We start from the raw sequence: 25,516 nt of genomic DNA on the forward strand, positions 1-25,516 counted from the left end.
AGTTCATATTTTCATAGTAAGCTGTCCTTCCTCCCTGTTTTGTGCACTTTAGAACTGCACAGGTAAGTTTTCATGGTCAGCAGCATTTAGGAGTTAGTCTCAGCAGAGTTTCCAGAGACTGCTTTCTAATTTAAACTTATTCTATGGTAAACTACCTGAGCTGAGCTGAGTCATTGTGAGCTATGAGTTTTCTGTAGGCTTATGGAAAAGTATCATGATATACCGTGTGGCTCATGGTATAGAACATAAGTAACAGCATATTAATGCACAGTTTGTAATGTGTGGGGCATATTTGATGATGGTTTCTGGTTTAGTTTGGGTTTTTTTCCAGTAGATTTTTCCATTTAAAATAAATGTGAATATTTTGTAGCCCAAATTGTTGCAGCCTTTTAAATTACTTCATTTTTGTTGTGATTGCAAGAGTAGTGAGCACATTAGGTCAGGCAATTCTTTGTTTCAGAAAAAAAGATTTTAAAGTTTGCTAGGGGCACAGTCCAGAGATTGGATTGTGCAAACAGAAGTGGGTTTAAAAAAAGTTGTATTTCCTGTTCTAATACAAACTATAAGCAGTATAAAACAATTCTTGGTCATTTGCTATAAAAGCTATCTTTTATCTCTTATAGATAAATAACTTGGTTAAAAAACTACTATTATTTTTTACTTACTAGCCCCAGATAAGATATTAACTCAGACTAACTAATAAGACATCCATAAAAGCTCTCAAAATGGGGCAGGCAAATTCTCTGTGGTAAAGATGTGGAAACTGAGGCACAGGAAGGTGAAAAAAAGTTTTCAGAGACTTTACATTAGGCAACTAGTATATTAAACAAAAGGAGTCTTCCTCACCAGACTAGTGCTGTTCTTTAATTTTGCATGTAAGTATATGTTTCTGCTTCTCAAAAAACAATAGAGAAATGGAAAATTAAATGGAAGTTTTTTAGAATAAGAAATAAGCTCTAAGGGTGCAGAGGGGCAACATTTTGTTATTGTCAACAAAATGAAGTAGCTGCTCTGCAGAGGAAATACATTTGGGCTGTGGTTCAACAAACACTGATATTTAATTATTAATATCAGCAGAGTACCATAGATTTGTATTAATTTAGGCATGGATGCACAATCACATTTTTGTTGGATTAGTCAAAGGCTCTTCATAAAGTTAATGCTTTATCCTTTTATACAAACTTCATGCTGGCTGGAGGAAGACAGGGCATTCCTGAATAAAATCTGAGGGTTTAAAGTAAGTATTCAAAAGATTTGTCAACAGAGGTGACTTTGCAGAGGGAGTCTGAACTGATGTAATTCCTTCTGTCACGTGGCTGCAGTTGTTGATAGAACTGATAGATCTGGATTTACTGTGCCACCAGCCCCCACCAGAATAGCAGCAGATGCTAAACAGAGTCCTCATGCAGCAGAGTATTGAGTGCTTAAACCCACCCCTGTTTAGCAAGACATGCTGTTAGTGCTTAGCTATTGCCTTCCAGGTCACTCTTTTCAAATGAACTAACCTTAGGTGAACACATGAAGGTAAATACATGTTCAAGCAACCAGCAAGGAGCCCTTAAGCCTTATAAGAACTGAATGATTCAGACTAATGATGGTTTTGAGCTGACAAATTGTATCTCTGGAGGAATGCTTAAAATTTACCATTCGTCAAACCCCATAATATTGTGTGTACTAATGATTTTATTATATTCTGAAGTATCTTTGTGTTCCTTCAAACAGCAATCTCATTGATAAAAGATTTCTGTGCTTATTCTTCCCTTAATATTAGTGTGTCAATGTCTGCATCTGGTAACTTATGTATGTTCTTGAAGGAAACGGAATTAATAAGAAAGAAATTGCATATTTTAAATTAAAATGAACATGTGATAATGTTTAGCTAGCAGATTCTCCTACATACTTCTACCCTAATCTTTAGGCTTTGTATTAAGCCGGAGGCTACTTTTTCTCAAAATCCCCAGTGGCAATCACTCTCTTCAGCCTTCCCATGGCACATCAAAGACAAATTCAGGGAGAGAAAGGTAATAAGGAAGACTTTATTAACCTATCCATTTTGTGTAGGCTACCTCTCTTTCTGTATTAACATGTTCATTATGTGACCTAGCTGGATTTTCCTGAACAGCAACGATAATCCTGGTGCTCGTGTCGATGTTGTTCTTCCAGGATCCTGTGTTTATCTGGAGATGAGGGCACAGGATGTGTTACATAAGTTAGATGCTAGTGCCTCTCTCTGTGTGAAGGCATGGGTTTCCAACAGTTCATTCTTCTCTTGGTGGACAGACAGCTGAGCACATCCTGCATAAAGCAGCAGTTTCTAGCCTGCCTCTTTCAGACTTAAATTTTGCATGTTTACTTTGAAATAGGAGGCTGTGAAGTGTGGGAGTGCAGGTGCAGCTGAGCAAGTGTCTCAGCTGTCTTGTACAGGTGAAGCCATGTCAGCCTGGGCTTCTCCTGCTGCAGATCCCACCTCTCAAACGGTGTCCTGGCTGCTGGTGGGTCGGGCAATGCTGGACCTGCAGGAAGCACTGAGGGCAGCAGTGACACAGTATGGCCAGGCAACTCCTGCAGAGCCCACTGCCTTCTCCTGACAGAAACCACCCTCCAAAGTGAGCCTTTGGAAAGGCTTTTTCATGTCCCTTTGCAGAGCAAACTGCTTGAAGTAGAATGAGCAGTATGTCCCCAGACCTCTTCAGCTCCTGATTGGTTTGTTTACTGGGAGGCTGGAGATGGTTCCCACTGTCTCTCTGGGATGGCTGAAGTTTCTTTCCTTACTGGAAGACTCTGTCTTCCCCACTTTCCCCAGCCTACAGGCTGAACTTGGATTTGAAGGGATGCTTTCTGCTATGAATCTGCCCTCTGGTAATTTTGCTGGAAGGAGCCATGCTTTCATTCTTTCCTCTGAGGACTGCTTATACAGGTTATTGAGTAATCATTTTTATGGTAGATTTTAGTTGTTTGTTTTTTTCATTTGTTTTGTTTTTTGTTTTTTAAAGAAAAAAAGGCAGCCAACTGGCACTTATTGCCAGTACCTAATCCAGAAGGCATAACCTGAGTGTCTCACTCCTAGCAGTCAGCAATGGGCTTCATGAGAAATGGGCATTGAGCTGCACTGGTGATGTGGAAACATGGAAAGGCAGAAAATGAAGTAAGTGGATGTTTCCAGTGGCAGCTAACAGAGTTCTTGGAGATCAATACTCTTGGATTAAGATGTCCCAAGTACCATTCTGAACCTGCTTCTAAATCCATTTAAAATATATTGAAATTTTACTAATGTATTAATCAGGAAACCACTGAAACACATGTTTAAGTTGTAAATTCCTAAGCAGTTCCATCTAACTTAGCCTGCTTCATTTCAAGAAAAGTTTATACTTACAAGCTTTGATAGGCTGGAACCTAAAAATGACCACTTAGACCAAGGTATGCAAAAAATTGAATGCAGTGCACATGGAAGTTTTCCTGCAAATATTTTTAAATGCATGTGAACAGTCTCTACATCTGTAACTGAAAGTTGTGGAAAAACATGAGCAAAGTTTTTAAAAATCAGGCCTTGAAAACAATGTTGGTTTTAATAATAAAAAAGTATTTTATTTATTTAAAATCCATAGAATTTCTCAATTCAGTCAGGAAGAAAAAGCAAAATTCAGTATGAAATGTAGCAGCAAAGCGCTCCAGGTTATAGACAGATGCAGAGAAGTTACTCTGAAATAAGGGAGGGCATAAATTCCTATAGTGTCAGATGACTCAGGAAAAATCCAGGTGTTTGCTTTTTACCCAGTAATAGATGTTGTGTAGTTAGGACTATCTTTTATTCAAAGAGAAACTGTTCTGGTTTGCAGTGAGTGAGTGCATTTCAGCTACTGAAGAGCAAGTGAAGTTCTAATTTGCTTTAGTCTAAAGGTGCTAATTCACACAGCCAAACCCTTGTTTAGGATTAATAATTTTTATTTACTTTTAAAAATTAATTTTTCTTCCTAAATATATTAGATATAAAGACATCAAAAATATTTTACATCTGAATGAGATTGTCCAGACAGCAGAGTTTAATGCAACTTGACAAATCCACTTTGCATTCTTACAGTTACTTGATGTGGATTCATTTTCTTGAGTACTTCCAAACAGTTACACTCTGGAGCCTGAAAGATTAAGAACACATATGTTTAACTAAAGAATACAAGCATTTTTATCACTTTTTGAAAGAGTACTTATTCTTCTAAAAGAACTTGACTGAATCTTGAAGTTGTTATGGAACTGAGGACTCTAAGAGAGTGCATTAAAGTACCACACACACTATTGAGAGATGCTTAACCAGCTTCCTCTGGCAGAGGTTTCATTTTCTGATCACTATTCACATAATTTCCTACGGGAGTGTTTTTTATATTTTAGCCAAATGGTAAATGCATCAATTGGATAATTTTGTAGACTATAAAATATGTACATGTGTGTTCATTCCAAATTACTTCTGGCTTGTAAGCATTTTGTTTGAACTGTAATAACCATAACAAGTTAAAATTAAGGAAAAAAACTCACTTTGACTAGAACCTACTTTTGAAACTAAGGAAATAATATAAAAACACAAACTATATATATTTCTATGGTACCTGCTGTTTTTCAGGTGTTTATAACACAGCCATAAAAATTCACACCAGGCTGAAACTTGGTATTTAAAATTCTCAGCTCAGCAGGATTTTTAAATCAGATTTGGTTTAAATTAGTTTGGCTCTCTTTCAGTTATAAAAAGGAGGGTGGAGGAAAGAAATTTTTATGTGTCAAATATAATTTTATTCATTCCTCTAGCTGAAAAACAGTTTTGCTTTACAAAGATATAATTTCCAGGTTTTTAGTCCATAACATAGAGTCGGGATTCAGGGTGTCAAAAGGGAAAAAGAAAGAGAGAAAGAATTACCATCCAAGACTTTGGCATTTGCAGATGCTTAATGTCTTATGTGAGAACATTTACCATGGATCCTTACTGAGTCTTCATAAAACCGTATCCGGGATATACAGCACTTTTTTAATTGAAAAAACATGCTTTCATCAGTAAAGTCAGTAATTCATAGTTTAAGGTCTGTTTTGTCATATGTCAATGGCTGGTGGATGAATTATGTTCAAATATAATGGATTTAATACTTTGTTACAGTGGCATGAAAGAATCCAAAGCAATCTGGGGCCTCAGCTCCCTCTGTGTTTTGCTGAAAGCTCAGCACCTATGATCCGTCTGGTTCATCTGAAAAATTCTTCATCCTTCTGTGGTAATCAGTGCATATAAAAAAAAATACAAGGATCAAATGGAAAATTGACTTTACAGTGCACTACCATTTGTACATTGCTGATATGTGCATATGTATGTACATACTGGCATCTCTGCTTATAAAGACCATCAGTTGCAGCAGAACCTGGTAGATGGATGGCTGACATTTTTGAAAGTTGCCAGTGGCTTTGGATGCCTCTTTGCCCATATACTTTTTGGCCACGTTTTCATCTGTTCTGATAAAACACAGCTCCAGATGAAGCCTGTAAAATCTCTGGCTGACAAACATTATTGTAAATCATGCTTTTGAGGTGCAAAAAACAGACAAAGCCAAAAGTGGAGAAAAAAATTATTTAAACTTAACTAGCAAAGACTCAAAGTGGCTGGTATTAATTTTTTTAGACAGAATATATTTTATGGTATTCCTCCTTATTTTTAATTCTATTATACAATGTGATGTATTACTATAGTGTTCTCCCATCTGTTCTTCAAAAAAGTAAAAAAAAAAAGGGATATGTAACATAACAAAAGGGCTTTTGGAAATGTTTATGCAAAGTACTACTTTTCATCACTAAATCAAACCTAGAGACAAGCTAGCTGAGGAAGTGTTCTCTTTCCTATATAGGGGCTATGCATACTTTTGCTTTATCAATCAATCCTGAAATGTGGACATTTTCACTTTCACTTCATCTTGGGCTACATAAGAGATGTGCCTGATGTTCCATGAGTGATTAGCATTTAGTGATGTTTCTGTCATTGTGAGATAGTGCCAAGCCACAATTTGCAAGTACTGGGTGTCCTGAACTGCAATAGGATAATTTTGATACTTCAGCCTTGCAGTCTCAGGGTTTTTTTAAATCTAATTCTCATGTCTGTCCTAATGTGGCTATTTCACCAATAAGCCAGACACATTTATTGTTTCTTTCTTTTTTTTTCCCCTCCTATTGTTCATGCTTTGACAGTTCCATAAAGTTTATTTCTCCCTGCTGCTTAGTGTCTTTTTATTCTGTTTGTTTTTCACTGCTTCCAGCTGGGATATAGTTTAATGAATTATTTTTCAGTGTGTGTGATATGGCTTTTATGGCCTGCCTTTGGAGATTGTGATTAATACAATTTTCTTTTCTTTTTTACCACGACCTGGTTCTGAGTGCTCTGTGTAGTGATCATCACTGTATTAAGAATATTGAGATGGTATTATCCATCTAAAGCCTGGATCATGTTTTCCTTCATTCTAATTTTTTTTATTCTTCTACGCAGACTTTTACTTTTTAGTTTCAACCGTGCAATTTTTGTTGCTGTGCCAACATTTATTTTGTGTTAAAGTTGAATAAGTAAGATCTCTGCTGTTAGTGAACTATCCCACATGTTCATCAAATCTTATCTTCCCTGAATAAGGTTTTTCAAATGATTTGGCATCCAGGTTTGCGTAGGGTTTGTTTCTGGGGTTTGGTTGTACAATTTTTTAGTTTGCTTTGGTTTATTGGGGAGGATTGTGTGGTCGTGAGCTTATGTGGAAATTTGCATAAATCATTCGACAGTTCAGTTAAGTTTGTATTCACCTCCCCAGCTATGACCAGGTACACAAACTTTGCAAAACAGTCTTAATGGGGAGGAGATAGGCAAGAAAGAAGAGGTGGAGACACCACATTCAGCTGCTGGTAAATACACACCTACTGACTTAGATTTTTCAACATGCTTCTGACAGCTTTTCATTCAGCCAGTCTGAAAATATTTTCATTTTATTCCAGGCTATTTCGTCTTACTTCTTACAAAAGGTAAAACTCTAAACTTTTCCTTATAGCTAGCTACCTTTTACAAGGGAAAACGGGTGTAGAATCAGAACGGACAGTTCTAAAAAGCTCTTTTCTTCATTGTTTCAGAGAGATGTTCAAACCTGGCAATGAAGTACCAGTAGGTTTCAGAGTTTGACTCCAAAGAGTGATCAGTTTTCCTTGCCCTGTCGCAGGAATCAGTGTAGGGACCCCTGCAGTTGATTTATGCTGGTCTACCGAGAGCTGGTCTGAGACCACCAGCTTGGCTCAAAGTTCTCAAGTAGAAATATGAGCTCAACTCAAAGTCCAGCTCGGCATAAAAAGCTTCTGCCATGTCACTAGGTCCTAGTTCCTTTCAATGTCCAGTTTCCTTCAGCTTATGAATATTGCAGTAGGAATCCTTGCTGTTTTACTTAAAAATTCTTTCCCTTTCTTCTCAGAATATAATTGCAGTTCCATCTTTCATGTTTTGTATTTTTAAATGCCTGTTTATTCTTCCTTGATAAATTGTTTCATTATTATACATGCAAGTGTTCTGTGAGATCTAACTGCTCAGGTTTCCAAAAGGAAACCTTTGGGAGTTACCTGGCCTTCCTTCTAGCTTTCAAGGTTGTGGTTGATATACTAGCTGTGTTGCTCTTCAAATTCTACACTTTCCATCTTGCGAACTTTTTTGATTTCCTTGGTGCACCATGACATCTCCAATCTGAAATGAGATTATGGAGAGATTTCTTTCTTTGTATTTTTCAATTTTCTTCTAACACTAAATAATTTCTAGGAGAATCACTTCTATTTGTTATTACTTTTCTGGTAACAACAACATCTGATGTGTTTAATGTCTTTACACAAACTAAATATTCATTTCTTGGTTTAATGGCAGAGGTAGTAACTTCCTACCTTAGATACATTTCTACTACCATTATTTCAGTTTTAGTTGTTAGTCTTTATAGAAATTTTTAACAGTAATACTCACATTTCCCATGCTTTATTATTATTATTTTGTCAACACTGTCCACACCACTGTGGTTATTTCAGCAGTAATTATAGTGTTTTACTGAGCAGTAACTAACTTTTTTTTTTTCAGAATTACATCATAGGATATATAAATACATTATAAAAAGGTACATTCTCTACTGTGTGATCATAGAGAGTAGTAGGAAATTTGTCAATTAAATAATCTACTGAAATAGCATGATCAATCATTCTCTGCAGTCTACTCAAACCTATATAAATAAATTTACTTTCTTGTGATCCTGAAGTGATGGTTGTAGACTTATGTTACTGTGAAGAATGATAGAAGCAGCATAATGCTGTAAATAAAAAGATCAGAAGTCAGCAGCAAAACAGTCTTGGTGGAGGAACAGCCCCTGTGTGTGAGGTTCAGCAAACAGAGGGGGCAGGAAAGAGAGATACTCAATGATATATTGAAATATTCCCACAACTCAGAGTATGGCAGTGGATAACGAGAACACCAGGAATAGAGGTATTCATGTGCTTTGTGAGTGGGAAAAAAGCTTGTGTTTTATTTTTCCTATGTATTTCTGAGAGTAATGAGATCTACTGTCAAGGTAGGTTTTATCTTTCTACACATTGGTGATTATTTTCCATATATAGGAATATACATATATATATATATAGCCCATATATAGGGTTTTTAGCCAGAGTTGACTTGCTCAAAATTGCTAGCAGTCTAGTCCCCAAATAACAGGTGTAGGAGGTTTTTTGTTTGTTTAGTTATCTCTGTGCCTTAACACCTGAAATCAACTTTAAAGATAAGCAATATATGGTTAGCGTGTCTTTTTTATTAGAAAAGGGAAGTGTAAAACTAAATCTGGTCTACTTCATTTATCCATTATTGGAGAAATTACATTGAAATTCTGAGGGTTTTCTTGTTGATTATGTCTTTACTATACTTATGCACTGAAAATTGGAAATTTCTTTTACTTCACAATTTAAAAATCTGTTATTCTTGTGCAGAGCACAAAATCAACTTTTTTCTACCTTCAGCACTCATGAAACTTTTTTTTCATATTCAGTGTGTACAGAATGAATTACTATATCTTCAGACCATGCATCATCATGGGCTTTTGTGCTTTCAAATTTTGCCATAAAGCCAGGTTCTAAGCCACTTACTGTCTGTGAATCAGAAGGTCCACTCACATGAATTAACTGATCTTTTCTGTCAGAGTAAATAATTGAGTTAAATACATGAAAATAAGGTTCAAGACTAGACACAAAGATAGTCTCATATAAAAAAATTTAGTCACTAGTTTCTTTGTGAGAGGTCAGTTGACTTCTAGCAGAAAATAGTCAGGACATTTGTTTGTCTTTTGTCTTTAAAATAGTGCTTCTTCTTTAGTTTCAAACAAGAATTAACATAATTCCCAGGGATGATAATTTAGTTATCAAGATAATTCCATACTTAACAGCTGCAGAGCTTTTATAATCAACAGTCCAGTTGTGATGCAACTTGTTTTATTTTAAATGAAGTATTTTTATTTAAAATAAAATATTTATTTCCTGTCACAAAAAATGTTATTTTCCTTTCTGTCATTTGACAGAATAGTTGGTTATTAAGAAACTAGTTCATTCTGTGTATTATATGAGTCACTTACTATTAATCTCACTTTTTCTGGAATTGAATTTGCTTGGCTTTTTTCCTGGCGGGAATATGAGTTTGTTGTTTTGGACTCCTGCTCAAAGAGAAAGAGAAATGCTAGTGGCATAACTGGAGGGAATATGTTTTTAAATCCTCTTTTAGTCTAACTTTTGGGATTGTTGAAGGACAAGTTTGTTTTTTTTTCCCCACCAGCACATGCTGTTTAATTTTTTTTCCTTCCCTAGAAGTGGAAATCTCACTCTTCTGGAACTTCGACACATACTGACTGTTAGAGAACATGGAATCCCTGTTTAATGCTGGTTCTTGGGTCTTAACCAGGCCCTCCACTGCTTTTATTATACCATTAATTGCACTTAATGCAGCTGCATTTCTAGTATGCTTGGCTAAGCTCTGAAAATTAAGTAGAGGGTACTTTGTTATAAAATGCACTGTAATGAGCTCTGGTGGGACAGGGTCTGTTAAGTTTGAAATTACCTCAGGCCATTTCCAAAGGTCTTCTTAAAATATTTCACATCTATAAAACTTTGCAACTAGATAAATAGCCAAAGGTAGGGTTAAGAAGAAAAAAACTACGGCCCTGAAATATGAACTGAACGAAATATTAATGTTTTTAATACCAATTTGTTACATTTATTTTAAACATTTATTATCTCAAGTAATTTGTTAAACAGAAAGTTTTCAAGCTGACAGCATGTAAATTTTAGGTGTTTGGTTTACACAGTTGGTTTTATGCATATTCTTCTTGCTTTTGGTTTCTTAATCCAAACCATGCATTCATGAAACTGGAATAAATTTAGGATTCCCTCTGGGTTTACATAAATTGGTTCAAGAAGGGGTCACACCTCTCAGTACAAAAACTGTTTAAGGACTGCTGCAACTATTAGCCAATTAGCTTAATGTTACAACTAACATCCTGTATTGAGTGCTGATCTCTGGTATCTGCCTAAATAAATGACTAATACGCCTTCAATTCCCTCAGTGTTCTTCAGCTATATGACCGCTGTAATATTTTGTGGCTAATAAAATTTGAGATTGACTAATTTATGGGGTAGCTTGACCAAAATATCCAAGTAATCCATTATATATTCATTAGAAACAGGTCCAAAATGAACTCTCTGAGGACTAAGTGGAAAAGTCTCCCTGGGATCAGCTTCACTGAGCTTTTTAGATACATTGGCACAAATCATGTGGAGGATCTTTTGTGGTTTTAGTGCAGCAATTTATCTACATTTTATAGTTAAACTTTAAGCATGAAGTAATTATAGGTGCCCAAGCTTGAAATTCATACGCCTTGTTTTTTTTATTCCTTAAATTGATTCCACACAAGCCTGGCAAACAAAGTATTTGACAAATGTGGGTTGTATGTTTAAGCTCTATACTAAACTTCCAGATAGGGTAAAGAATCTTTCCTTTTGTTCTGAGAGGTTTTGAATGTAGAAATGGGTAGGAAGTCTGTCTGTTAGTGAGGGTCACTCTGCAGCCCATTGTGTTGTGCAGAAATATTCTCTAGTCCATAATCAAGTACACTGTGGCCATTAAGTACTGCACCTGTTGTCCAGATGGGCTAACAATAAACATGACACAGTCAATCATGCCTGCAGAATAGGGTGGACAGAAGGCTTTGGGGGATGATTCCAGAGTCTTCCTCTGTTAATGTAGACCTTTACATCTATACTGTTGGTTGGTGATTGGGTGTATCTGAGTTAGTGCATTTTAATTTTGGAATCATTCTGGGAAGTGATTCCAAGGCATTCTATGGAGTTTGATGTTTTAAACTGATATGGCAGCTCTCTTTTTGTTAACTAAGAGGATTATTATTTGACAAAGAATGGAACAAGAAATTTCTAAATGTTAGGAAACATTAAATACCATCAACATTGTTCTAACTTTAAATGCAAATAAAGCTTATTCTCTCTGCTAAACTTCATCTATAACAGGATATTTTTAGAATAATGAATCATTTATTAGTTTTGGTAATTTTGTATTATGACAAGTTATTGAACACACAATTATGTGGAGTACTGCAATATGAAACATAGAATCAAAACTCACTTTCATTGAATAGCTCCTTTATAAAAGGGTTTGGGAGCAAAAGTACTTCAAATGCTAGAAAAGCCCATATCCCATTTCTCTTCTAACAACATCCTTTATTGGATGAGCAATTCAGGGAAAGGAGAGATTTAGAGATTTTACTTGAACTTCAATAAGCACCTACCCTGCACACTATTTAAAATATTCTCCTTTATTGCTTCAGTATTTAAAAATATTTTGGTTAGTTTACCAATATGCTTAAATCTAAAAAGAAACAGTATTTTTAGATTGAGGTGGGACATACTGTGGACATTGTTAAAGGTCCACTTCAGTCACAGTTTTCCAAAAATATCTTTTAAATAATTATTAAGTTTTTGGAAGTAAGTAATTAGAGAAAATGTATTGTATTAAGTCATCTCCAAAGGTCCTCTTATGTTATCTAAAACTCATAAAGCTAAATAATTTTAATTCAGGAAACTGAAGGACAAAATTCAGAAACAATAAATCAGTTTAAATATTTTCAGGAGTTGCCAAAAAGGCTTGATGCCAGACAGTAGTTTTTGTAAATGCAGTATGTTTAATGCAGTATGATATTAACTGGGAGTATCATGGCTGGCATGAAATGAGTAAGAAAATAGTTTCAAACTGGATAGTTAACAGATGCAAAAGTGTATGATTAGCAAGTGCTGGTATTTGGTCTCTTATCTGTTGATAATTACAGGCAAGAATGTCCAAATTAAGCATATTGGTTTTGCAGTGCTTCTTGAAGTGATTCTCTGATGCCACTTTCCATCATTCATGTGATTCCAAAGGAAGAAACAAGCATAAATACTGATGAATGGGACCATGTGAACCTCAGGAAGTTTAGCAAACCAAATGCAGTGTCCTGCACTTGGGCTACAAAAATTCCCTATATCAGTACATACTGGAGGAATGGATTGAAAACAGCCCTGCACAGGCCTTAGGGATACTGGTGGATGAAAAGTTTGGTATAAATTGGCAAGGTGCACTTGCAGCCCAGAAAGGCAGTCACATCCTGGGCTCATCCAAAGGCACAGGGCTAGCAGATCAAGGGGCTGTTTTCCTACTCTATTCTGGCTCTCATGGGACCCCACCTGGAGTATTGCATCCAGCTCTGTCTTTTTTGTCCCCAGCACAAGAGTGGATCCAGAGAGGAGGGCCATGAAAATTATCCTGTGAAAAAAAGACTGACAAATTTGAGGTGGCTCAGCCTGAAAAAGAAGAAAAAGCTCTGCTAGACTTTATTGCAGCCTTTCAATAAAGGGAGTTTATAAAAAACACAGGGGAATATTTTTTCACTTGTAGTGACAGGATTGTCATAGAATAAGTTTGATTAACTGTATCATTCTCCCTGAATAGTCTCAGCATTAGTAGTGCTAAGCTCAAGCTGTAACCTGAGAACTAATAAAAAAGGAATTAGAAACCTTTACTTGGACTTTTTGTGGGATCCTGAGGTATAGAAACCTTTACTTGGACTTTTTGTGGGATCCTGAGGTGGAGCCTGTTATAGTGCAAGGATGCATAAATCCATAACTGTACAAGAGGCAATGGTTTTAAACTGAAAGAGGGTAAATTTAGATTGGGTGTAAGGAATAAAACTTTAATGTAAAGAGTTGTGAGACAGGAGGCTACACAAAGAAATTGTGGATGTGTTCAAAGTTGGACAGGGCTTTGCACAACCTGAACTAGTGAGGGATGGTCCTGCCCCTAGCAAGTCCTCCCCATAGCACAGGATTTGAACCAAATCATTGATTTATATTATAGCTCAAATATTATCTTTGTTTGTTGGTTCCAACCCAAACCATTCTGTGATTCTATGGAAAAATTCGTGGATGGTTTTGTCCAAAAGCTAGTGCTATGCCTGATTTGTGAATTCTGTACCACACTGTGAAGAGAGCTGGAACTCATAAGATGACATTTTGTCATAAGAGTGTGATGTTTGGACATCATAAAAACGTTTGGTTCTATTCTCTGATCAATAAAAGTAAATTATTGTGGACTTTCTGGAAATTTCATCGGGTGTTTACCAATGACAAAAATACACTCCTATGTTGAGTCCAAACTGCAATTATTGTCAACATGATGCAACAAAACATAGTAACCAAAATAAAAAATTAATGGGAGATATTATGTTTTTATTATTGTTATACATATCCTGCATTAATAATATGGATTCTAAGAAAATAGTATTTAAAAGCTGGTATTGTGAATTGTATTGTGACACTCGATTTGTTATTCTTTGATGACATATGGACTAGTATAAATTCACTCTCCTTTCTAGTAAGCACTATTTGAGGAAGAGTTTAAATATATTGCTTTCCCCAGTGCAGATAAATTATTATTTTTTAGGTGTTTAACCTTAAAATAAGGATAGGTTGCAACCCTTTGGAGCTCCTGTATCATTAACAAACAGGCAAGAGGTTACCTCCCCTTTGATGATAAGTTCTTGAATCTTCGATGGAGTGAATAGTGGCTTCTCTGGGCTGTGATTTTAACTTTGATATTTTTTTAAATTCCCTCCCAGACAGGGCTTTCTGGAATAGTGTCCAAGGATTTGGGGATGGGTATTTGTGTTTCGTGAGTAAATTTAAATTGTTTGGTTATTTCAACTTAATAAGTATCCATGTCAGTATTTTCATTCCCAGTTGCATTGCCTTCTGGAGTTTCAGATGCCTGAGAAAGTGATCCATTTCACCTCCTACAACACAGCTTTAGGTCCTCTGATCAAAATGAACTTCTTTCCCCTAAGAAATATGTGTGCTTGAAAGTGCCAATTCAAGTAAGCTGGTGTGAAATAGGAAAATTAAGGGAAGAAAAAAGAAAAGTGTGAAAAGAAAAGATGAGGTAGTGTAAAAGTGGAAAATGAGATGGAAAATGGATGTGTTCAGACCTTTCCAGTATTTTTTTTTTTTGTACAATGGATTTTTGTTCATTAACTATTAACAAATTAATTAGGGATTAACTAAAACACCTTCTTTAGTCACAGTATGTTTATACAGCAGCACATGCTAGTTTGGGTACTTGAAGCAGCCCAGCTGTGGTAAAACAGAGATGAAGAGGTTACTTTATCTTTCTTCTTGGGAAAGTTTCATAGCCTTTCTAGCACAGCTAGAGCTTATCAGTGGCCACATTAACCCATTTACAGCTAGTTCACATTTGCCTTCATTTGAATACAAAAACAGACCCTTAGCTCAGCTCAAAGTGTTATGTGCCAGTAGGTCAAAAGAATATTTGAACCACACAAAACAAATGGATTAGCAGCACCTGTGTTGTGTATTCAGGCAGAGCAGTTGAGTCCCTCTTGCCTGGTTAGCTCTAGTTAGAGATAATCAAGTGGTCATAATAAGCATCAACTACCTGGTGAACATAAACAAGCAACTTTAAAATTATGTTTAGTTTCAGTTCATATTCTTCAAAATATTATTTCCTTTATTACAAGTGCTTTGATTTTCAGTCTATTTCTGCCATTCACTTTTCCTTTCAGTCTTTTTTTTTCTGAAGCCATCATTCACCAAAATGAGCCTTTCTCTTCAGAAGCCATGAGCTGTCACAGTAGTGTCTTTTCCAGCCATGTAGATGCCTCTGCATTCCTCAGATGCCTCCTCTCCTCTAGAAGATAGACTCAATATAATGATGGAATTATTCTCAGAAAAGCTTGAAACAGTATTTCAGTGATACTTTTGAAAAATTTGGGGCCTGTTTAATTAATAGTTATTTTTTCTCTTATTTGTAGAGAGAAGTAATAATATTGCATTTTTAAGGCAAAGCCTTTGCATTGAAAGACTTGTTTGTCAGTTTTCACAGAAAACTTGCTGAATTTCTGACTTGTCCTACTACAACATTGTTGAGGGGAATCTTTTTTTTTTTTTTCCAAGTAAATTTATCAGATTTTCAGGTATTATTAACGAAATAAAATGTTTGATTTACAGCAGGAAATTTAAAATAATCCAAAACACCCTTAAGCTATCATATTTGTAACAAAAACAGTCAGGACTCAAACTATCTTTCAAGAGGTTGCTAAAAGAAACAAGAAGAGCAGATGAATATTTTCAGGCATTACTCATTAGTTTTTCTGCAGGATCTATAAAGGTTGTAGATGACTGAAAAAGAAGTGTGTTCTTTGTTGAGTTTGAGCAGTCTTCATTCAACTCTGTATTTTAGTTTAAGTATCATATTGTATCATACTTTAAGAAAAATAACTGCTAAATTAATGAGCTTGTTTTGCAAATTACATAGCTGTAAAAATTATTTCTTCAGACGGACTAGGCACAAGAAATATGTTTAAGAATTAAAAGGTGATTTTGGAAAGCAGTAAAATGCAAGCAGAATTTAAAGAAGATTATTTCAGTGAAATCCCAGCTCACACATTATTGAATTATTGTATCAAGTCAATTTTTTCGCTTTATAGCAAATGCATGCTTGTATTATATTAGGTTTGGGTGTGTATAATAAAAAGTAATTCTTGAACTAACCAAATGTAATGAGTTATCAGTATAATTGTAAAATTCTTAAGAAAAAAAGAAACAAAAAATGTATTTATCAGTCCTAATAGAAAGCATGAAAGAGCTGGTTTAAAGACAGTGTTATCTTGCAAAACAAAACTTTGCTCCCAAAGTCAAGGTAACCATCTGTGTCCATGTCTGATTCAAGTACTGTGTGGGGAATTAATTCTGATGCCTTTAAGTTCATTTATTAAAGAATACTAAAATATCTGGCGACAATAACACCCTGAACTTTTACGTTTAAGGTGTTCAAGATATATTTTTTAATGGTGAATTCCTTGCTTTTTCTCTTATGGCCAGAAAGGTTTGACTTTTTCAGGTAGCAAGTGTAAATCTTAGCTATGATATAATCAAATAAAATAAATGTTTTCCCTCACTGCAGAAAGAATCTTGACTAAATTAATTTCTGATGCTAATGAATGCAACTGATGAAGTGAATGCCGTGTCTACACACATTCTCCTTAGCTGTATAATTTGCTTCCTGTTTTCTCACTCCAAGCCCTCACTTCCATTACTATTTTGTCTTCTGATGAAATGTCCCTTATATTTCCCTGTTAGGCACTCTTCAATGGCAAAGGAAACTGGACTTTTCTCACAAGACTATTTAAAAAGATGCTTCAGTAAATGAAGGGGGAAACACCTTTTGTTGTGTGCTGGAGCTAATAATAATAACAGAAAAAATGTTAACTTATGTCTAATTTATTTCAAACTCATCCATCGTGAATTGCATGAATTCTTTTAAACTTAGCAAAGACTTAAAGACTATGTCATATTTCCAGTAAAGATTTAACTATTCTTCTTACTAGTTATTGGATTTCCAAGATATTGTGTTTCCTTTAAAACTGCTGAAAGAGATTATTACAAGAAGTAGTGCACGTATATACATATATATTAAGAATACAATCCGAACTGCTGGAAAATCTTTACCGCAGGGGCGATTTTGGATCAACCTTTTTTCAGTAAGCAGTGCTTTTGAAAAGAAGTAGTTCCATCTCTCAGTTGTCATGACTTAACCAGTATTCTAAAGTGTCATACGACTTCCTCTGAAGACTGCTTCACTAGGACTTGGGGATTTCCATTACAGCTTATGCATACTGATTTTTCAATCCTCAGCAATTCTGAAATGTTATTTTAGTTCTTATGAGAGTTCTTGATGAAAATTTCTAGTGAGAAATTGAGAACCATTTGCAAAAGATTTTAAAAACTTCTTGTGGTTCTACTACAGATGGTCTTGGTAATCTCCTTAAATTTCTTCAGTTATTTTTTGAAATCACCAAATTCTCTATAGTTGCATTTTCTTACAGTCTCTCTTATGAACAGACAGAAGCCACAGCTGGAAGACAAGTGAAAGTAATTGACTAGTGGCACAGTTGGTTCTTACCAGAATCCTCAGTTAATTACACGGTTCAGTTTTGGCAGCTGATAAAGATTTCTTCCCTGAAATTTTGGATTGATTGCAGACTTGTACCCAGCCTCATTTCATTTATGAATTTTCATTAAATCTTTTCTGACTAAATCACAAAAAGGGGAAAAAAATCTACAAACAAATCCACCACCTACCTGTGTTTGTCATAAAGCCAAGTCCATAGAAGTAGTAAAGCTCTAAAATCACCTTAGAACCAGAAACAACTTTAAACAGTTGGATTCATTTCTGTATGTCACTTACTTCAGTAGAATAATGATGCATTAGTCAGTAATTTTCTGGTTATATCATAGCTGGATTTTATATTCCAGCAGTGGATGTGGCTCCTACATTTGCCAAATCAATATTTGATATACTTTCAAATGTTAGTGCTCATTTAACATAAGGAGATCTCTTATTTTTTAGTTTTTCTTAGCTGAGTATGTGTATGGGGGGTTCTCTTACTTAGCCTGTAAGACAGGAAAAAGTGGGTATGGCAGAAGTGCAGGTGATCAAGACCTACAAGGGCTTATGACATCAGGCATCAAGATTTTTCTTCTCACTTGCTACCATGTTGTGTTCTGCAGCCTCTGTAATGAATTTAAATGACTTCTATCAAATGTGAAATTTGTCTTAGTTTTAGTGTATGATTCTGAGTGTGGAACACATTACCTAGTTCACTAACATCTAAAGCTGTTCGTTTCTAAAATTACGATCCACTTGCTGTCAGAAGAGGTTGTATATATTCCACAAGGAGTTTCTTTAGTGGGTTATTTTGGCCATATAGAAATGGTTGGCTTCCTGTGCTGACACTTGGCAGTGATAGCATTAGTCCTCACAGCATACAGTACCCTAGCCCATTAACAGTGGAATATTGGAATCTTCAAGTACTGTGGAGACAGCAATAGAAGTTCATAGATAGAATAAAAGTTGATAGAAAGAACTAGATAGAAGCTAATAGAAAGAATGCTAGTTATAAAGCATCTTATTAAGTGTTTTCCTTATTAATTTACTTTTTTGTTACCACAGATGAAATAAGTATTTATTTGTCTGTCAGGAATTGCATATTACCACTGAGCACTGAAAAAAGTTAAGTTTGTCATTAAAACGGTGCAATGAGCCCACCAAAATAATGGGAGAAGTATGGAAGGAAAAGGGGTCTGTGCAAGAAAGCAGACCTCAGTATAGAAGGGTCTGGTAGGGGAATCTGGATCCATTTCAGTGTTAGTGAAAACAGGGAAGGATGTGAATTACAGCTTGCCAATTTTCAACACACCACTGTCTAAGGCATGAAAAGGCAATTGTATTGGCTCTAAGAAGGAGCAGCTCGCCTGTTCTGTTCACAGAATATTCGGAAATAGCATTGCCAAAATTTAAGACAACAAAAGAAGGGGAGACATGAAAAAGCAGGATTTCTTCTTGACTTTCAGAAATATATTGCACCTTGCATCATGTAGCTAGAACAGCTTTTGGTCGCCTTGACATACTAGTGGCATATGAAAGCCCTGTGGATGGATGGAGCGTTAGATTGGAAGTAATAAGGTTGTGCCTGACTTACCTCCGCATTTGCAGCAGATGTTACAAATGTCATAACATGAACCTTTGGGATCAGACTGGAAAAAAAAAAGCAAGACAACAGATGTAGGCCTCTTAGTTTTACCAGCAAGTATAGTCTGACACTATATAACACTGTTCTGACTTGATGTTAATACCCTGTCCTCCTCCTGAGAACAGAATCAGTGACACTAGCCATTTCTGTAGCTTTGGAGCTGTAGAGGGGTGCCAGCAGATTTTTTTTCAGAGGAATTTTGATACTAGCTTAAAAATAAGACAATAGAACTATTATACCAGTAAGAGTCTTACTGTGATATCTGAATAAGTAATCCAGATTCATCACTCATTTCTTCATGCAATCATAATGTTTATGCATTTTTCTGCTGGTAGAGCCAAATCTCTCAGAGTGGACATTTATCTAAAGGACTGATAAATTCCTAGGTTTTTAAGCCCTTGATTCACCCTACCTTTGTGTGTGCCTCTCCCTTGCCTCACCCATCTGTCTCTAGTTCATCTCTTTCTTTGCCATACTTCTGCAGACTTTTTCTGTGTACAGCAGATGGATTTCCTGGGGAGTTCCTATCTTGCTTTAATTATTTTTCTTTTCCTACTATTGATTTGAAAGTATTTGTTCACTTTCTGTGTTGTCCTCTACATGTTGGAGACTGTGTGAAGTTATTCATTCCTTCTCACTAGTTCTTGCCAATGTTCCTGAATTTCGTGGGAGGGGACTAAAATGAATGCAGGAGTATGGGCCCTTGTATTTTTTTTTCCCTGTGCTTCAATTTAAAGCAGGGGTGATTCTGTCTGCCACATCACTCCCTCAGGTGCTGCCATTCTTGAACTGGAGGCTTAGCCCTCCCCCTGAAGAATTTCATTGTCAGAGAGAAGAGTGGGGGTTCTCCCATGAAGAATTTTAATCACCCTGTCTGTAGCCCTTTTGAAGGAGGCACAATAGTTCCTATAGTAACTACTACAGTGTGGGAGAAAGGCCAGTGCTCCTGCCCCCAGCCACAGATGGAGAACTCTCTTTGCTTAGATGACTGGAAATTCTTGCACAGCAAAGATTTCATCCTTTACAGTGAAGAGGAAAAAAAAAAAATCTCTGAAATAAACTCTTAAATGTACATGTGCTAATTAAGAAACAGTGCTAGTTATCAAGGAGAGAACACAAAATATACTTATTTTGTTGTTGGGGTTTCTAATGCTAAGAAATTCAGAAAAGTTGAAAAAAAAGGACTTAAGAAACTTTGTCTCCTCCTCCCACCCACCCTACCCCCACCCCCTAAAGAACAAATCCTGTGGGAAGGAGCAGACCTATAAACCAAATTAAGGTAATTGGAAAAGGAACAAGCTCCTAAAACAGATGAAAACTTAAACTATGACAGTCACTTATCTTGTTTCTTTTTTCCATTAATTTTGAATGTTTCTCAAGGGAAAGATATGTCTCCAAATCCAATGTTTCCAGTTGAATTAACAAGTGATATAATACCTTCTGATTTTTTGACAACGTTTCAATTTTATCAGATTAAGCTACTGAAACAAAAAAAGCTATAAAAAAAAAGTTTTAAAGTATTAAGCAACTTTTAAATTTCAAAAGCAAGTTTTGCAAAAAATTATTTTAATTTCTGGAGCTTTTCCAGAGATGAAAATAATAAACATGCCTGTAATTGTGTTACATAATACTTTCATTAATTAACTAGTACATTCTTGACAATTAATTGATTATTCCATGGAAAGTTTAGTTTTACTTTCTCAACCATGGATTCCCCAGTAATGAATTCACGTTCTTTTCCAGTGACCAGAAGATGGATATCTAGACTATGAGGCATTCCTGTACACAAAAATATAGATTTGAAGTGCTATTGTTAGCTTTGTAAGTTGGTTATCATATATTGCATTATATATCTTACATGTAGTCCTTTGTGACAAATTTGTTCTGATACTTTATTGCTGTGATACTTCTTTGGTAATGGCACAGTATTAATGATTCCCATAGCTTTACTAAACCAAGATAAAATACCTTTCCACATATGTTGCAGCTGCATCTAAGATTTATTTCTTCTTCCCATCTGTGAAGGTGGATAAGAGACCTAAATTTTGGATTATTTGATGACCTACAGTGAGGTAACTGGTGACATAATTTAATTTCTTTGGATACCCTTTCCAAATCAGAGGACAACACCTCTGCTTACATCATGCTGTTCATATCTCATCTCACTTTAGATCAGGATTTGAATATACATCTTGTATACCAGATGTCCTCAACTTCTAGGCAGAGGGGTTCTCTCTTGATGGATATTTCTTTCAAAACTTAGAGTCAGTCTTAAATAGGATAGCGAGGAACAATCAATGGAAAAAAATAATCGTCCGAAGGTATTAAACATGAAGTAATTATTTTTTAAAAAGCTTCTGTGAATGTTAGCGTGCAGAAATACTGGAGTGTAATGTTGATTACACTTCATCCTTCTCTGAGACTGAATCCTCTGTTGTTCAGTTTAGCCTTGCAGTCAATGTCTCTGTCTTTTCTCAAACACAACTTTTTTAAATTTCCAAATTACTCATCATGTCTCATCAGAAAGCCCCAAGATTTCAAGATGGAATTGCACCTCTTCCTGTAAAACCACCTTGATTGCCACATTTTTCTCCGTTTTCTTTCATGAACATTTGGAGCTGTTCATAGAAAACACAAAAGATACATTTTCATCTAGAATCTACTCTACATGAAGGCAAATATATTAGAAATTGTATTCCCATTTCTATAGATCTTTCTTTCTACTCTGAAAAAAAAAAAAAAAAAAAAATTGCATTCTGGGTAAGAATATTTAGAAGATTATAGCCACACTCATGCTGTGAACTGTTTGCACATACAATCATCAGACCACTCTGTTTCTTATGCTCTCTCATCTGAAACCATCATGTATTTTGTTGATACCTATGGGGAAAAATATTAGCCAACCCTAATGTGAAGCTGCTGTGCAATTAGCCTGATATGGTTGCATATTTTGTGAATAAAGCTGGTAATTTTCTTTTTTTTGGTGGGGTGTTTATAAACTTTCATATTTATGTAGATCTACTCAGGCTTTGCTAATTAAAGTCTGAGTTTATTGACAGTCATAATTAGAGCTCTTCAAGATGAGCTCTGTTTTTTTATAATTCTTCAGACAGCAGATTGTCTAAAAGGTTGTAGCATGGTGGCCCTATGTCTGCCTCTGCTTCCAAGTGTACAAAAAGTTCTCCTTAAAAAATCAACAAAATTAAATAAAAATATAAGGACTTTGAGGCTAATTGAGAAAAAGCTTTTATGAGTAATTAAAGGTTAAGAGAAATTAATTTAAAAGTTCAGTTTAGTTTTTAAACTATTATTAAAACATCAGAATTTAAAAACTCTTTGTTTGAACTTTCCAGAACTGTCCACAAAAGCAGTTTATGTTGAGGGGTGTCATGCAAAGTCTCACAGAAGTTTTTTAGGAGAAAGTGATAATTGTGCTCATGTTCTGCTCTTCCATTCCTAGTGATCAAAGAATACTTCTTATGCTTTATTGGAGCTCTGTCTTCATCAGCAGAAAGCCATAGTGTACATCAGTCTTTGGGCTGTGCCCCCATACCTTAGAACTGTATTTTAGGGCAAATCTTTCCTCTTCAGGATGCATAGAAGTCTTTGTTAGGCAGTGTACATATTTCTCTTCCACAGCTTCCCACTTTTTTGTAGCACAATTGCAAATGCTCCTGAAGTTGCATTAAGCATGCTTAGACTGCCCCCAAGACACTCTGAAAGGGAGGTGGTTCTTCCTTCACCTCATGCATAGCTAGATTAGTCATTGAGGGAGGAATTGTAAAGAGGAACTAGTGAACACTTGGAATTTTTTTAATGGAATAATCTTATGCCAGGAATAGACATGTCAGTTTGGATAGTAAAGGTCATAGTCCAATGCCATGGAAAGTAAAACATTTTTGAAGACAGATTCTTTGGCCCCAGCACTACAAAGTACACATGTTAAAGCAATCTCTCTATCTTCTTGTCACTATTAAAAGTCAATATTTAGTGTAAATATTGTTTCAGCCAACTTTTTGATTAATTTGAGCGTTCAGGCATTAAACATTGTCAACTAAATTAGGCAATACAAAATATGACCACATGTGAAAAAGTTTATTCAGATATGTTTATTCATACCACTAAAATAGGAGAAACTTGGAAGAATTTAACCTGGATTTGGAACTTGTTTCCATTGTGACTCCTGCAGTTTGCTTCAGCCTTCTCCACATCCTAATTTTCCCTGCTTCCTGTAACTCAAAAGAGAAATTTATTTCATTAATTCAGTATTTTGTTTCTGTAAAGATTCTGTTTAAAAGAGAATTCAAATTTTTTAAAAAGATGTGAGTCCACACCTTTAGTTCTGTGAAGGTTGCTGAGCTACTTTGATTTATAGATGTTGTGAAATAAATCTTAAATCTCTTGCTTTTCAAGTTTTCTGTGAGTGGCTGAGCTGTGGCTGCTGATAGTTCCATCCACAGGGTGAGAGATTTAGGTGACTGACTGAGGCTTGTGTGATGAAAGCCAGTTCAGTATTTATAGGTTATGTTTTGATATTTTAGAAAAAAATAACATTGGGTCTGCTTTTAAATCCAAATGTTTCAGTCTGTCTTCCTTTCATCTATTGGCATGCCAACAATCCATTCAATACAAAGAAGAGGTTTTATGCTGTAACTGGACTGTGAGATTGCCATGTTTCTGAAAGGTATCAATGTGAAATGCACTCTTATACCCAAAATAGCATATTTCTTCTGCTGCAAATAGATATCAAGAAAACTTGAAAGCTCAAGTAAGTAAAATAATAAAACAATGAATCCAGATGATCAAATAATTTAAGTTTCCCTTGTTCTATATTTGTCCCAATATTCTTGTCTCATTCTTCAAAATATGAAGAATGATAGTTATGGAAATGCATGCAATAAGGTGCTTATTTAATTTATTTTTTTTTTTTATCAAAAAAGAGTTGCAGCGTGGCTACCAAAAACATAATAGTTTTCTGTGTAACCTATTATCATGGTTTTAAAATTAGGAACTGTCATTAGAACCCCACATCACCTGACTAAGAGCAAGACAAATAAATCCCAGAAATGTCAGTGAACTGAATGGCATGAAAGAACTACAAGATATTTGTATACATATATACTAGCTACATGTATGCAGTCATCGATAGAGGATTTAACTAACAAATTTTAAAGCCAAGATCTGACCCTCTCTTGTTTTCTAGTTAACTCAATGACTTTGAAGTGATTTCATTTGAGGTATAGAAATGAAGGTCCCAATCATAAGTGACTGATGACTTACCTGTAAGTGTCATTTGAGGATCAAGATGCTGTTTTAAAGAGTGCTGCACTGACTTCAGGCACTTCATTCAAATTATGATACTTAATGGTAAAAACCCTGCAACTGACATCATAGAATTGGATTCAATATGTAATGGATACACTTTTAAATAGTAGAGCGTGGTAATGTAAGGATATGGGCAGGAAACAGAAAATTAATTGACAGGTAAATTCCTTTTGGTGGTAGGTAAAAGGTAGGTGGTGTGTTCAGACAATGTGAGGAAAATATGACATGGTCTAGCTGGAGAATGAAAGGACCTAAAGGATTTCAGGGAGGTGTTGCAGGTTTACAGGTTGTGGGATTTTTTTGGTCTTTACAATGCTCTTATGGAGACTACTATGAAGCAATGTCTAGCAAGCCAAAACTGAATTTGCTGTTTTGTTTCTGATAGATTATAAATGAAATAACTGTACAACACATCATGCTGACAGCAATCATGATCAGAATACTGAAAATCTTTATGGTGCTATATATTTTGTTTAGTCCCACAACTTAGGATAAAGTTTTTCTAAGAAGTACAGTCTTGAAGATTTTTCTTTCAAGTGTTAGTGTCTATGTCCTTGAATATAAGAAAAGAGGAGTACTTAGGAAATACCAGCTCTACAGCAGTCTCCATTTGTAATTATGAGCTATTGCCTGAATCTATTAGCTATGAAGCCACCTGTTTGCTCAGTATAAATAGCTTAGAATTTCCTGCAAGGAAATTACATGAAACATCAATAAGAAATGATATTACATTTTCAGGTCAATATGACTATCATTACTTGGCATTTATCTTTTCCTACTGATATCATGTTTGGCAGCCAGTATCATAGAAGAGTAAGAAATTGTTGCTCTGTATTTTGTTTCCGTTGGTGTTAAATTGGCCTGTTCAGTAATGGCAGTCATTCATTCTGCTTGTTTTAGTGCATCCTTGATATTTCATTTTTCTTATCATACACTGTAAAGACAGCAATACGTAAAGATGGACTAGTGCTGTGATGGTTTCAGAG

At 35.4% G+C, this 25,516-nt stretch overlaps 1 protein-coding gene across 2 annotated transcripts in view; it reads left to right on the forward strand.

Annotated features, from left to right (window-relative positions):
* The window catches only part of NPAS3 (neuronal PAS domain protein 3), a 581,412-nt gene that overhangs the window by 262,277 nt on the left and 293,619 nt on the right, over positions 1–25,516 (forward strand). The window lies entirely within an intron of this gene.

This window comes from Oenanthe melanoleuca, chromosome 5 (assembly GCF_029582105.1).
Source record: "Oenanthe melanoleuca isolate GR-GAL-2019-014 chromosome 5, OMel1.0, whole genome shotgun sequence".
Lineage (NCBI taxonomy): Eukaryota > Metazoa > Chordata > Aves > Passeriformes > Muscicapidae > Oenanthe > Oenanthe melanoleuca.